The sequence below is a fragment of the Lissotriton helveticus genome, chromosome 8 (assembly GCF_964261635.1).
Source record: "Lissotriton helveticus chromosome 8, aLisHel1.1, whole genome shotgun sequence".
Classification (NCBI taxonomy): domain Eukaryota; kingdom Metazoa; phylum Chordata; class Amphibia; order Caudata; family Salamandridae; genus Lissotriton; species Lissotriton helveticus.
In genome coordinates, this window is record NC_136069.1 from 10,203,432 (window position 1) to 10,217,145 (window position 13,714).

Genomic DNA, 13,714 nt, shown 5'->3' on the forward strand with positions numbered 1-13,714 from the left:
GGACAAAGGGTTTCCTGTCACAGGAGGGTGTCACCGCCCTCCAGACAGGAGATAGTGGATTGTAGCAGGGAGGTCTGAAAGAAACCAGACACTGCCTGGGGCGCACAAGGCTGCCCCTTGCATAATCCGGCCAAACCGGTTCTGGGGCACTCCAGCCCTCGTGCCAGGGCGGCCTGGATCAAAGGAAAGGGGTGTATCCACCCCCTTCCTGGGTCCCACCCATAGGGGGGGACCTAGCAGGTAATCACGCCCCCCAGATTCGAATAAGAGTGGGAGCAGTGCCAATGCACATCAGATTTCCTGGAAGAAACATAAGAAACAAAATTCTGGACCCTTCGACCTCCTACTCAACGTGGAAGCCCGAAGAATCTCCCTTGTGGTCAAGGAGTGACCACCCTGCACCAGCAGGCACCATCCAGCCCTCGACGTCTATTTTGTTGCAGTTCCCGCCGGAACTCGAGCGACAGAGATCGACGAGATCAAGCTTGCCTGCCTTTCAACAGCCCGATCCACAGTCCCTGCAGAGCTGAGACCCGTGGAGGCGACCGGAAGCGTGGGGCACGCCATCTTGAATTGACCACGAGACGCTGACCGTGCAGCCCACGAGTGACCCTCGAAGCTGTGCACCGGGGTTTGAGAAGCCCCCACCCTGAGCTACTCCTGAGCCGAAGTTCAGCCCTCCACACTCGACGAGTGCTGCGTGGGGCCCTTCTGCTCCATTTGGCTCAACGCGTTGGCCCGGTCACTTGCCAGCCGGCTAGTGGCCCCTGTGCCGACGAAAACTTGAAACCGACTTGTGAATCTGGTTGCTCCAGATCTGCACCAGCTCCCCTGAAAAGGAGCCCCCACTCTGACCTTCCGGGTTCGAGTGAAGAGCAATCTCCCGGTTCCGCGTGGATTGCTTTTGCCAAGTGTTGTTTGCTCCAATCTTGAAGCCGACAGCGCCGACGGCGAGAGCCTGCGTGGGACAGATCGTGACCTGCTCCTGGATGTCGTAGATGCCCCAGAGCCCACGTGACAGCGGAGAGAAGCACCTTGACAGCGACCTGATTGCGCCCGACATTGCCTGGTTCCGTCCTGGTTCCACCCTGGTCACTGCTGAGTGACCCAGACTCTGTCCCCTCTGCTTTCAGGTACTTTTCGACTCGAGTCCACCCTTGGACTCCACCGGACACTTCTCTTTCACCCCGCCTGCAGCCCTTTCATCTTCAAGCACCAAGAGCCTGCGTGACGAAACCCGACTCAACTTCGACCCTGTGCACCCGCTTCCTGTGGGTGAGGTAACTTTGCTCCGCCGGTGTTCCCACACTGGTGCACACCTCTAGGGTCTGTGTCTTAAGTTTTGTTCCTCTAGGTTCAGCGGAATTGTCCTTAAACTCTAACTTTGTCATTTTTACGCACCATTGGTTAACATTGGTGCATGCGTGCGCTTTCCGCACTGCTCCCGAATCCCGTGGGCCTCTCCCGACTTCAGCACTGCTTGTCCTGACTGCTCCCAGCGATTCCCTAGGCCCTAGGCCTAACCACTGTTCGATTGGTATCTCTTATACCACTTGTTTAGTATATGGTCTGAGTGGCCCCTCGCCCAATCCATATTTGTGCAACTTTTGTATGTTATACTGTGCTTTTGATTTAACGCTTGTGCCCCTTTATTCATAAAGAATACTGGGGATTGTTTTTAGTAATAAATACATATATTTTTATAATACATACTTGTGTGGTGTCCTTTCATTTGATATTACAGGATTGTATGTGGTAAAACAGCTCGCTTAACACGACCTCTTAAGTTAAGCCTTTAGGCTGCTTAGTCCATGCTACCCCTAGGATAGCTTGTCTAATAAGGTTGACTTACAACCAGACACCATAAGGGATTGTTTGGTCAGGTAGTAGGTGGTTCCAGAATTGGAAACATCACCTATCAGGCCAACTTCTCACACGCATTATGTGACGTAATTGCTGATCTAGCTGGAGTGGCCTTTAGAAGGAATCACTTTATGTTTAAAAAGGAATCCTAAGTCAAAGGTGTAGCCATGGGCCTTGTTTTGCCCAAGATGTGACTTATTTGATGAGCATTTATTTTGTTGATCGCGACACATGATTGGAGTTAAAACATTACAAGATGCAAACTATATCAGTCCTATGCTTTGTCTTCTTTGTAATTCATTTTGATCAGATGAACACCTCTGAGTAACTCCGGGTTCCGTCTAAGACATGTACAGCTTTGCCAAGTACCACGCATCAGGGTTTAGACTAATGCATTTTGAACTGATATCCGCATCGCCACACTAAAATGCTTAGTCACACATAATTAAAGCTCCCTGAAGTGTTGCACAATCACGAGGTGCTGCATAATTGAACAATAATGAAAGCAGCACCGAGCATGCTCGACTGCTACTGATGCTGTCATGGAATTGTACCAAGGGAGATGGGCCTAGGAGTCAATTGTTGACTTGGTCACAACACTTTCCACTAGTTGATACTTTAGTACAGTTTTCCTGGTGCAGCTATGCGTCAGCCCCGATGTTCCTTTAAAAAAACATGTGGATACAGAGACCTAGAAAGGCTTATGTACAAGACCCTTGCACCGCTGGTACATCACTTTTTGTGACGCACTGGCAGCGCATTTTGCTTCCCCATATTTACAAGGACACATAAAGCCACCCTGCAAGACTTTTCTTTTTCTGTACTTGTAAATACGGCCCCTTTTCACGCTGCACTTTATGTGAAAGGGGCGTGCCAGGGGTGTTGCTGTGGGTGTTCCCACAAAACACCCATGGCATCTGCCGCATTACCAGATTTACAACACTTCATACACCTTGAAATGCCTCAGAATGCTACTACTCCCCAGGGGAGGCGTAGGGAGGTGCAACCAGGAGAAATGTTTTAATTTCTCCTTGTTCTTTCCTCATTCTAAACGTGTTGCATTCTGCAGCTCACATAGAAAGAGGAAATCACCTTGTGATTGTTTTTGTGCAGGAACTCCCTTCCTGCACAAAAAAAATCTCCCCTGAAACGCAGGCACCCATGCACATGTCCTACCATTCACATACACTGCACCCTGCCCAGGGGGTACCTTGGGCCTACCTGAGGGCAGGCGTGGTGCATCCATTGGGGCGTGGGGGTATAGCCCCCCCACCCGCAACTGCCCGCAGCTCCCTCAGCATTTCTGAACTTAAGTAAACTGACTCAGTTTACTTAAGTTCACAGACGCCGAGGGAAAACTGACAATCATGTCAGTTAGCATGACGTCGGACCGCGAGACTGAAGGGGGTGGGTGCCGTAGTGAAGTATGACAATTGTTTTATGCCCACCACTTTCAAATGTCACCAGCCACCACTGCCTGAGGGGCGCCTTACATGTAAGAAAAGGGAAAGTTAGAGCCTAGCAAGTGGGGGCACTTGCCAGGTCAACATGGCAGTAAACACTGTGTGCAGACATTTTAGTGGCAGGTCCGAGACACATTTGAAAGGCTGCTTGTGTAGGTGGCGCAATTAGTGCTGCAGGCCCTCTAGCAGCATTTCATTTCTAGACCCTTGGCACACACCGTGCACTGTACTAGGGACTTAGTAGTAGATTGAATAAGCCAAACATGGAAACACCAATCCATAAACACAATTTACAGTAGGACCATTTGCACTTTAGCACTGAACAGCAGTGAAAAAGTGCGCAGAGGCTCAAAACCAGCAAAACGAAGTCCAATGTACCATTACAAACAGGAGGCCAGAAAACAAAAAGACGGGAAACACATCAAAAGGAGCCAGGCCTAACACTGATCTAGAGACTGAACTTAAAATCACAGCACTAAACGTCAAACTATTTATTTATTATTTTAGGGATTACAACTCCACATGACCAAGGTTTCAGAGCGCTGTACTATTATTATTAAAACAGAAAAGTCAGGCATATATTTGTGGAAAACTAAAACAACAAACATGAACATTGCCTGCGCCATCTTGCTTAGCGAGTACCTCTGCGTGCACGTAAGCTGCAGCCATTTTAGACATCGCGGCCATTTCGTACTCTGCTGGTCACCCATGTGTCACCCTGACCTCGCTATCATCCCCCAGCGCTCTGACTAAGCCTGAACAAATGTACTGGGGCTGTAAAACCTTGTCATCATGACAAAGCCCTGGAGTCACTTCTCGCCCCAAACTCGTTCCTCCTTTCATCCTCCATGCGCGGGCAAGCCCTTTTGATAAACTCCCTCACCGCACCTGGCTACTCAGTCCGGTCCCAGGCACTAACTGACCCTTGCGGACATGGTTTATTACCCACACACGGCAGGACTTGTTTCGCTGACAAAGGGGCCTGATTTAATCAACGACACAAACCCTTAGATCTGACCGATCCCACGTGTTTTTAGATCCTGTTGGAATGTCCAGCTGCAAGATAACGGTCATCTGTTAGATATGGGCGGGGGACGATTGCTGCTGGGTTTGTGTGGGAACCTGCCTGGGGCAGGGATTCCAAGGATGTTTAACCATGCTAATAAACTGATGCAATGTGTATAAAAGAACGAGCCACGGAGATGCAGTTAGAGAAACTCCCGAAGACATCCCGGTGTCTGAGTTGATGTGTTCTCCTCTGGAGTAATAAACCTGTTTCTTGCCTTCCAGTTCCCAGCGAATCAAAGCTGTTTTGCGCTGAGCAGCATTGGTGGTCTTAGGAGAGTTGCTGCTTTTCACAATTGGCGCCCAATAAATATGGATAAATACAGATTAAATTATCAAAAAATAAATATGAATAAATAGAGATGGAAATGGCAAAAAAAAATACCATAAAACCGGGAGCCCTAATTAAGCTTAAGGCTCCCTGTTTTCAGTTTTTTCCGATTTTTACAGATAAATGCAGACAGAATACAATGAGGCATATTTACAATAACTGGCGCATCCCTGCATATCAGCAGAGATGCGCCAGTTATTGTGCGCCATGCCTCCGCCACCATTGATGCGCCGCATTTACAATGCGGCACACCATGCGGTAAAAGTGGCACATTGTTGGAGTTGCGTCGCAAGTGTGACGCAGCTCCAGCAATGCTCTGGGGTCCCTATCTAGTTAATGCTGCCTCAATCCTTACGCCTGCTTCAAGCAGGCGCAGGATTTTGACGCAGCATTGGCCCAAAAGGGACTGAGTGGAATCTTGCAGATTTCACTCAGCCACTTTTAGGAGGCGTTCCTGCGCCGGAATGCCCCAGCCAGCGCAGGAACGCCTACATGTGGCGCAGGGCTTTACAACGTGACGCATCTCCCAGATGTGTCACGTTGTAAGTACCCCCCACCATGGTGTAAGATTTGCGCCGCAGCTGCGTCATAAAAGTGACGCAACGGGGGCGTAAATGAGGCGCTTGGGGCTTGTAAATCTGCCCCAATGTGTTTTCTGTCTGCATTTATTTTTAAAAGTGGATAACTATAGATAATTGTGCTTATTTTAAGGGACTCTCAGTGATTTCTATCATGAATTGTAGCCCAACAGCTGAGCGGATGGGCGGCATGGGAAATTAAAAAACAGGATGAAATGTCTTTTAATTTTGTGGTGTAATGCTAATATTTAGTGGCTGTATTGTTCTGTAATATTTGGCAACTTAAATAGCTAAATCAAAATAGTCATCAAAGTATGAGTGTGTGTCTATCAGTTAAATAAATATTGAAATGTACAGTTATACAACTTCATTTATACACAAAACACAGAATAAATGTAGATACAGATAAAATGTCCCAAAAATAAATATGGATACAGACTGAAATGTTAAAAAGATAAATTACCATAAAACGGGAACCCTAATTAAGATCAACATCAGGAACACTAGGATATCTTAAGTAGTAATCCCTGGATATCATTTGATTCAAGGGTCATGATCATCTCAGAGGCATTGCTGGGGTGGTTAGTCAATAGTGTGGGTGGTCTTGGGTGATGTGGATTTCTGTTACAAACCCATTGCTTGGTTTTACTTGTGAGGAAGTGTCAGAGGAAGATGTCACATATTTGACACTGAATTCTTGGAAGTTTCGCACATAGGGAATCAGAATTGCTTCAGGCCTGCAATACCCTCCTCTTCAGTGTTAGTCAATGGGGAAAATACTATCCTCCTATTTTATTGATCAAACCCTGAGCCTTTTCAGTTAAGAATTGTTGGAATGGACTGGTTAGTGCCTCCTGTTGGTGCTTAATTTATTTGTTCCCGTTTTATAGGTGTGAACTCAGCCCAAAGGGCGTGGAACGCTTTATATGGGCAACTATGGCTGTATTCAATATTGTAGGGACGGGGAGATGAAGTGATTTGCCCAGAATCACAGGACGCTTGAGCCAACGCCGGGGCTCGAACCTGGATCCCCAGTAGCCAAGATGGACAATTCTGGCCGCCATGACAGCTCCCCCCCCCCTCAACAACGTTGTCTTTTCCCAGAGAACACGCCCTCGGTGGTTTCTAGCTCTAGATTTCAGATGATGGGAAAGGAGTATATATTTTTTGGGCTCAAACATATATCTCCTTGTGTATACATCCGTGCTCCCCTTCCCTCGAGGACGGGATCGCCCCGCTCCAAGATGGCCGCCGCCTCTCCCAGGCTCTCCTGGGACGCCTCTTATTGTCCGTTCTCTCTTTCTGACGTTAGATCGTGCAGAACTGTTGTCTACATGCTCTGCCGCCTCCAGGCTGCAGTGCGCATGCGCGCTGTGTTTACAAGCCAGGAGTTGCACAAGGGCACACGTGAGAGGTCAGCGGAAGAGGAGCCGGGATCGGAGCTGGGGTCTGTGACAGGTAGGGGTGGAGAGGGCGGGCCTGGCGGCAGAGAGTGGGGCTGGGCGTGCGGTGGGGGCGCCGGGCGCGGGACAGAGTCTGTCATCATCCAGGGGCCGATAAGAGCGGTTAAGAGGGACCGAGGGCTTTAAATACTCGGGAGAGGCCACCCCCCCCCCCTGCTCCTCAGATGACCGGTGCGCGATGCTGTGGGGGGATTATCTCCGGCGCAGGGCAGTCCCAGTGCCTGGCAGCCCGGGGCATTAATGGCCGATAGTGGCCCGGGCAGCTTGTGACAGGTAACGGGGCCCCAGAGCCGTGAACTGCCCGTCCAGGGTGTAAGCGCGTCAGTGCCTGGTCATTAATGGGCACCCTGTATCTTAGATTGCACGTGCAGGGCAGTGTGGGGGCATTAATGACCGATAGTGGCCCGGGCAGCTTGTGACAGGTAACGGGCCCCCAGAGCCGTCCGGGGGTGTACGCGCGTCACTGCCTGGTCATTAATGGGCACCCTGTATCTTAGATTGTATGTGCAGGGCAGAGTGAGGGCATCACATGGCTGGTGGCATTGGCACATCTGTGCTATCGAGTCTCTGCAGCTGGCATTGTAAGGGGCATGGCCACACCGAAAGTCACCCATGCCATTCTTTGTAAATACCAACATTGAAAAGGGCATTCATGACTGATAGAAAAAGTATGTTTTACCTTAGACTGTGTTTGATAGACAGTGTGGGGTATTTAATGGCAGGACCCCAGGGCAATAGACTGCACGGTCCAACTCTGTCAAATGACCCGAAGGAATGCCTGGTAATAATAGAACCAGCCAGGGCTTTCAGTGGGATGAAAAAAGCTGAGGGGGGTCTCTCAAAGCGGTGTTGCCAATGTAATTAAGGGCGTGGCTTAAATACATATAAAACAAAAATCTGTGCATAGCATAGTGTGCCGCTCGACTTGTATTTGGCTGTTTCTGTCATAATTGTGGCTTGTATATTATATATTATTGAAAAAGCTTCCACTTAAAGCCCTGATGGTGACACCACAACAATGTTGCTGCTCCTGAGTTTCAAAAAGAGAAGGGAAATCGAGAGAGAAAATGACTCTAAAAGATTTCCCTTCCCCTACAACGCTCACCTGACATGACATCATGCCGTAACTTCTCCACTAGTGAGAAGTGAGCAGTGTGTGCACGCGCACATCGATGTGCCTGCTATCACTGCAGTCTGGAAAACAACAGACCGCCTGTGCCAGGGCACGAAACCGTGCCCAATGGAGACCCGTTTCGAAGCCTCCTTTAACCCCTTCACAGCGGGGGTAATTCCCCTGCTGTCGCGCCCCCGTGCTCATGAGGAGCTCAGCTCGTCATGACCACACCCGTTCCTTTAGAACGCTCGCACAGCAGGGGAATTAGCTCAGCGTGCGAGCGTTCTAACGCTGCCCTGTGAAGAAGCGGGATAACCCACTCACAGGGTCTCGGCGACGGGGGTACCGCCCTAGTCTTCCATACCTTGCATACTTAATAAAAAGGAGACACAGGAGCCTTCGTCTGCAGGAGGAACCCAGATTTATTTCAATAGCCCGGGCTATGGAACAGAGTCCCAAGCGAGTCAAAGGACAGTGCAAAGGAGGCTGCTACTTCACTCGGTAGCTTGCATGCCTTTTATATGTTTCTTAGTACATTCATTTGGCTGTTAGTCCATTATTCACTCAGGGCAGTGTTTGTTGTTGATTAGCTGGACCCAGGTGGTGTTTGTAGTTAGTGACCTGGTCAAGGCTTGGTACACAGAGCATTGTCCACTCTATGCTTGTAGTTGGTGACCTGGAAGGCTTGGTACACAGAGCATTGTCCACTCTGCTTTGATCAGGGCTCTTTCCTTCAGGTGATTGTTCAACTGCCTGTTCAAAGCCGGGTCTTTCAAGTCATTGTTTACCCACCCTGATTAGGAGCCAGCAGTCAGACCATTGTCCAGATAACCTGATCAGGATGTCAAGGATGTGTTATCAGGCTGGGAGCAGGAGAGGAAAGTTGAGTCATTAACTTGGGGTGAGGGCCATGTGGCTTTCTGATGAACTGCGGAGAACAGGGGGTTGGGCGGGTGACAGTTCCTGGGCAGAAATGCAGGCCTATAAAAATGGATTTTTGTCGTGCTGATAGAATTTTCCTTGTACAAAAGAAAAACGACCAGGTGGGTCCTGTGAAGGTGTTTGCCACGAGATAGCAATGTTAAAAACCAATGGAGTCCTGGTAAGAATGATTGTTGATCGAAAAATACTTTTCCTCACTTGCACAGCACACATACATGTGACTTTTCAAGGGTGGTCTAGACAAATGGTTTTGTAACTTAAGGGATGTTTCCAGAATAGATCCTATGCAGGTCAGGATGTACACCAGTGTCCATGGTGCAAAGGTGCTGCGAGGCATGAGGCCAGCACTGTAGTGCAGCAGCACAAGGGATGGAGGGTGGCGCTGTGCTGCCAGCGGCCTCAGAAATAATAAAGGCACATGAGCGTGTGCGCGCGGAGGCCCCAGAAGGTGTTTGTGGAGGTCTGGGGGACTGAGCCACTGAGAGCACACAGGGTGACCACTGACCAGACGTCCAGGATTGCCCCCGACAGTCCCACTTTCAGGGGACTGTCTTTTATTCTTATAATATTTCCCTTGTTCAAGAAGTAACACCTGTAAAGCAGACCATATCGCCAATATACATTATACGGAATTGCAGTCGCTCATGTCATGCTAGAGGTGGTCGAGCCGCTGAAAGCTCGAGCCAGGCTGAATCCTGGCTCAGCTCGAGGTCCCGTTGGAACCTTGAGCCCATAACGAGCCAAGCTTTCTTGTGCTTTCTGCGTGCCACCCTCTGCCCTCATGCACAAAAGAGATAAAAGCAAAGCATCAACAGTTGAGGTGAAAAGGAGAGAACTAGATACCTGCTTAATGGATGATTTGTGCAAAGTGAAACCAGAAAACATGGATTATTTGCGGCTTCCCCCTTAACCAAATTGTGTGATCATAGACAAATATTATATTTGACTGATCCTCCTTTTTCTTCACTATCGCATATGAAAGCCCCTCCGAACACTTGAGTTCAGAATTCCAACTGTACAAAACTATTGTTTGATTTAATAGGCTATAATGTTGCTTTGTCTATAACCTACTCGGCCTCATACAGGGTTCACGTGACTACTTTCTTGTTTATTTAAGTAACAGTAACGCAGCTCTTTTCATGGTAGCACTGTCTTCAATTAGCGTTTGGGTGTAAACTGATGGTATATCATGGTTGAAAAACATGGCGTAAATTACTTCACAACAGAAGTATATCCAATATACTACTTTTTTTCCCAAACAAAATCTATGTGCCAAGCAAGTAGATCGGGTCTATGGAATAGGTCTCGCCTTTCATTAAGTTAAAGCAATTCGCTTTGCTATACAATACCATCTCAAAGCAAATGGCTTTAACTTAAAGACGAGACCTATTGCATTTTCAATGCTTGTTTTTTTGCTCGGCATATTCCAGTACTTTCCTGAAGCCCAATTTTTGTGCATTGTTTGCATGTGCCTGCTGCCACCAGATGGCAGTGCAGCTCTTTACTGCAAGTGACTTCTACTGAAAGCGTATTGACTCCTGCACATCTGTTCCACAGAGAGCCCGCAGCTGGTAAAGACCGGGAGAGGTATGGCGTCTCAGCTGGTGAGATGGCTTTTTAGGTCGTGCCTAGAGTCAGCGCGCATGTGCTGCTGTGCGAGACTTGCTGTACTGGAGTATGGATTAGAAGCCCTGCCCATATTTGTCATTGGCTTATGCCATTGTCCTTCATAAATGCAGTCTTCTGATTGGTTAATAGGCTCGTTAATTCCACCTTAGTGCCGCCTTGTCTTAATTTGTAACCTCCCATGGCGACTGGCCTCTTTACTTCAGTTGTTATACAGTACGTTTAATTTAGTCTTCTAAGCACTATTTTCATTGAGTTTCTCCTACTTTGGCCACGATGACATGCTTTGCTTAGATTCAGTGTGCCATGCGCGCTTTCACTTTCGAAGCTGCCAGGACAATGGCGGTCAATTGTTTGCAATGCTATAGGTTTCACATTTAAATGCGAGACCTATAGCATTGCAAATATTTTTTGCGAACCCCGCTGGTGTATTGTCAGGAATATTCTCTGTTGGATGCAGCTTTTCATGATAGCGCAATGATAGATGCCGGGGAAAAGGCCTGGGCATGCGTGGCGTTCAGTGGCCTGTTGCTGGAGTCCAAGGTGTGTGAATGTCTGTGAAACAGTAAACTTGGCTGAAAGGCGCTTAAATTAAACTCTCGATTCCCTGTTGTACCGTTGCTGTGCTCACTTGCTCAAGTTACCCGTGGGGTGATATCATTAAGCATGGGCGGAAAATCCGTTCCATTCTCAGAATTTGTGGATTTTCTGCAATTTCGCGGTCCGCGAATCTCGCGAAATTGCAGAAAAATCCGCGAAATCGCATTTGGGACGGATTTTCAAAAACATGAAGCACTTACAGGGTTACAGCAGGTGCCCAAGTTGAAGCTAATTTCTTTGTAACCATTTACAAAATGTTTACAAAGAAATTAACTTCAACTTGGCCACCTGCTGTAACCCTGTAAGTGCTTCCTGAACGGCGCCTCTAGAGTTGTTGCCTACTTGCAACTATTCTTTGACCCTGCTCTGACCCCCGAAGCAGAGTCAGAGAATAGTTACAAGTATGGCACAATGCTCCTGTCACAAAAATTAAATCACAACAGGAAGCACTTACAGATAAGGAAGCAGGTGCCGGACTTGCTGTGGTGAACCAGAGGGTGGCAGTGGTGAACCAGAGGGTGGCAGTGGTGAACCAGAGGGTGTCAGTGGTGAACCAGAGGGTGGCGCTGCTAAACTGCCCGGGAGCCCTGTGGGTGTGAGCCCCAGCGCTGCTGAGCTGCCCAGGGGTTGTGAGCCCACGCGCTACTGAACTGCCCCGGGGCCCAGTGGGTGTGAGCCCCTGTGCTGCTGAACAGCCCCGGAGCCCTCTCAGTGTGAAAATCATTCGTGCTCCATTGCCTGGGAGTCCTCTGGTTGTGAGCTTACATTGTGCTAAGTGTCCCCCTACCCCCAGTACATATATACCCGTACCGCACAGCACCATTATGCTCTTGCACCATGAAGTCTGGTGCCTGGATGCTCCTGATACGTGTAGGTGGTACCACCGTCTGGTGCAGTCAAAATGTAAAGTCATAACTTGCTACACAGCACCAATAAACACGTGTCCCCCCTGGCACCGGTATGCGCGTGTACCAGGCGTGGAGCACCCGCATGCCACTGCACCCTACTGCCCAGCGCCAGCATATGCCTGTACGGGGCAGTTTAGTATGAGATGGGACATTGTCCAGCAGCAGCAGCTGCATGCGCCTGAACACACTGAGCAGGATCAGAATGGCTTTGTACCAACACGCGCAGCAGAGCTATCTTGGACATCTGAAGGATTCTGGGGTCCTGTGCCAACGTATTTTTGCATCCATGAGTTTCCCGAGCGCCATCCCCGTGTAGCTCCTGTGACCAGGAGGCTGCGTTCTCCTCATCTGCTGCTCTGCTCGGTCTCTGACCCTTTATAAACAAGATGCATGTAAACTCGCATAGAAACCCTGCCCGTTTGGCCCCGTCCGCGACACACTAGCGGTATGAAACGTCTTCCCGCCCGTCCCCACTATAATGGCCAGCTCACTCATGGGTCCTCGGCGCCTTTTGGCGCGCTGGCAAAGTTACAGGCACACATGGTCACATATTTGTGCAAATGGCACAAAAATCCGCGAGTTCGCGGGAAAATTCGCAAACTCGCTTACTTTTTTTGCAATTTCGCACAAATTCGTGGACCGCGAATTCACAAATTTCGCCCATACTTAGATATCATGTAGGGTTGAGTGTTCTGGCATGGCACTGCTGTGTGCCTGCATGGATGGAACTGCACTTTCTAAAGCGCTTACAGTTAACTTGGAGTTTCTCCGAGTAAAACGTTCGACCTGCCAACTCCGAGATAAATCTCAATGTTTAAGAGGAGCTGGGGCACAAAAGACCGGGTCTGGAAAGGGGGGTACCTTGAGTCCATTACATTTACGAGGGGGTGGGGGGCAGGTCTTGGTGCCAAGCATTCACCCCGCACACCCACCCCCCAAACAAAGATTTTGAGTCAGCCACTAATACACCATTACTCTGGGGTCAGCCATTCTTTGGTTGATTCTGTCTAGCACCAGCAATAAGCATTTTAAACCCCAAATGCTAGCGAACGTCTTTAAAAGGGAAAAAAGATCTGGCTTTGCCAGTGCTTGTTTCTCCAATATCTGTTACACACAGTCAAATCTCTGATTCTAACCCTATCCAAAAGTCGAACGACCCTCCAGATTTAGCGAGGCTCCAGATGAGGCTTGACGAGACTCTTGTAGGAAAGTACCATGGCCAATCGGTCAGAAGAGTGGGACAGCCGCCAGACTCAGATGTCTGGAAACCCCTCCTTTAGAAAAGAAAAATGCATTTATTCTATTGGGTTTATAGTTCCACTTGCTTCCATCCATTTTCTGTTTTCTTCTCTTCACTCTCTCTCTTTTCCCACTGTGATTTCTTTCTCTACTCCAACCCCTCCCACTTCCATTCTCTCTCGCTCTCTCTCCCTGGGCTTTCAAAGCCGGCTTCTAGGAGCTCCAGCCCACCGGTGAAATGCCAGGTGGAATAAAAGGCCTGTCTGGCCCGGCTGTGTTGCCACAACATTCACGCTGAGCAGTCAGGTATTGGGTTGAGACCAGAGTTGGTGCAAATAACTGAAGGCATCATTTGAAGTTTGGTGGATCGAAAGCATCGCAGCAAATCAGCCATGCTCCCACCTCCCAAAACATGGCTGGCCACCCCACCCTGATCCGTAAAATAGTCTTGTTACACCCTTCTTAGAACCTCCTTGTCTTCATTTGTACCCTCCCATGACGACTGGCCCTTTTACTTGGCTG

The 13,714-nt window shown here is 48.8% G+C and overlaps 1 protein-coding gene across 2 annotated transcripts in view; it reads left to right on the forward strand.

The window, feature by feature from the left end:
• Window positions 1-6,633: 6,633 nt before the first annotated feature.
• Window positions 6,634-13,714, forward strand: part of COX17 (cytochrome c oxidase copper chaperone COX17) — a 44,288-nt gene continuing 37,207 nt past the window's right edge. The window contains exon 1 of one of the 2 annotated variants that reach the window (XM_078655876.1): window positions 6,634-6,758. The gene's annotated coding sequence lies outside the window, so the exon portion shown is untranslated. The remainder of the gene's footprint in view (window positions 6,759-13,714) is intronic. The other variant, XM_078655877.1, reaches the window with a different exon arrangement.